Below are 1,904 nucleotides of genomic sequence, written 5' to 3'. Positions count from 1 at the left end.
CAGTCCCGCTTCATCCTCTGCAGGAGCCTCATGGCCGTCATGGACACTTCGTGGTTCTTCTCGCCGAACTCCAGCAGGTGGGCGAAGCGCGGGATGTACAGGCAGGGGTCTGCGCAGACACACGCCTCAGTGCACGCCGGCCCCGCGGGCCCGCCCCACGCCCCCCCGGGGCCACCCTCTCCTGCCCCTCCACCACAGGCTCCCCAGGGCCCCTCCCCGGAACCTGCAGCCCCTGCCTCAGGGAGGGGTCCTAGCCGCCACCTGCCCCAGGCTGGGCGGCTGCTGCCTCATTGGCACTGCGAGGCCGAGCCCACTTGTTCCGTGCTGATTGGCCGACGCTCCTCCCTGTGCCCTTTTGTCTGCGTGTGTCTTTGCCCAAGTGCCTGCTCCCTGAGGGAGGCAGCCTGCTCGGGGGACAGCACAGAGGCCACTCGCAGGCACGCCCCAGGCCAGCTCTGCGCTGGGGCCTCCAGCCTCTGAGACAGCAGCACCCGCCACCCACTGAGCGGACTCGCTGACAACTACATCGGCCCAGCTGGACGAGGGCTATGCGGCCGGTGACGCAGCACACGGGGAGACCGGGGACAGGACTGTCCCAGAAGGCCTTGCTCCAGGGGCTGCTGGGGGAGAGGGCAGAGGAAGGGGCAGCGGGCAGGCTGGGAGGCATGGGAGGGCTGGTGAGCGCATTACAGCCCCCACAGCAGCAGGCAGAGGGGAGCCAGGCCCGGCCGTGCCTCCCTCCATCCAGGGGGCTTCCGTGCCTGAGCTGGACCTGGGCGTCCGAGACTCTCCAAGCACCGCCACCCGAAGGTTCGAGGCCACAGACAGTGGCACCAGCCCCTGAAGCAGCGCACGTCCCTGAGGGACTGCGTGGACCCCAGCGACACGTGTCGCACCACCAGACCCCACCGCCGTCCCGTCAGCACAGGCGGCTGCTGCCTCTTCCCTGTTCCAGGTGCGCAGATGGCAGAGCTCAGGCGCCCAAGGCCACACGCCCTGTGACCACCACGGAGACTGGGGCTTGAGCCCAGGCAGCCGGGAGCCACAGCCCACATCCGCCCTGGTGTCTCACTGGGGATTCGTTTGGGGTTTATTTTTTTATTTTACGGTTTATTTATTTACTTTCCAAAAACCTTTACTGTTGAAGGCATTACAGGCGTCCCCTTTTTTCCCCACTGACCCTTTCTAGCTGCCCCTCCCCCAAGCCTTCACCACACGTGGTGAGTCCGTGGGCTCTGCAGACTCCACACACGGTCTTTGGTTCATCTCTGCCCCTCCCACCCCCACGCCCCGCCTTCCCTCTGAGATGTGTGTGTGTGTGTGTGTGATTTGGTTTCCAAAAAATATTTTGGGGAGAAAAGCAAGATATGTTTTAAAAATAATGTAACTGTTAAGATTTCTGACTACTTTTAAAAAACATAAGCCATCAGAGCAGGGGGTTTAAAAGTGCATTAAAAGAACCCGTCCTGGTGGGGTGGGGCGGGGCCTTGGCATAACTTTAAAAATACTGGTAAAGACAAACCCACCGGGGGAGGGGGTGCCGGGAGGGACAGGACATGTGGGCGGGAAGGAAACAGGCGAAAGCGGCAAACCCCGCACCCAGCACAAGACCTGAGTGGGACTCGTCGCTCGGAGAGAAGGCAAACTCAGGGGTGTGTCTGAGACACTGAAGCAAAGCAGAAATGCCCAGAGTGGAGGGGGCCGCGCCTCACAGCGGGGCCGTTCCGTCGCGGCGTGCAGGGCAGTCAACGGTGCAGAGGAAACAAGCACCTCACAGGCGAGACAGACACACGGAGAGACGGCGAGAGCGAAGCACGGCAGGAAGTGCTGGAAACAAGCTCCAATCCAACACGTGAGACCTTCGCACAAACCGAGCTGACGGGCTGACGGGGAAACAGGCGACC

The sequence above is a fragment of the Myotis davidii genome, unplaced genomic scaffold (assembly GCF_000327345.1).
Source record: "Myotis davidii unplaced genomic scaffold, ASM32734v1 scaffold472, whole genome shotgun sequence".
NCBI lineage: Eukaryota > Metazoa > Chordata > Mammalia > Chiroptera > Vespertilionidae > Myotis > Myotis davidii.
This window is presented reverse-complemented; position numbering follows the sequence as displayed.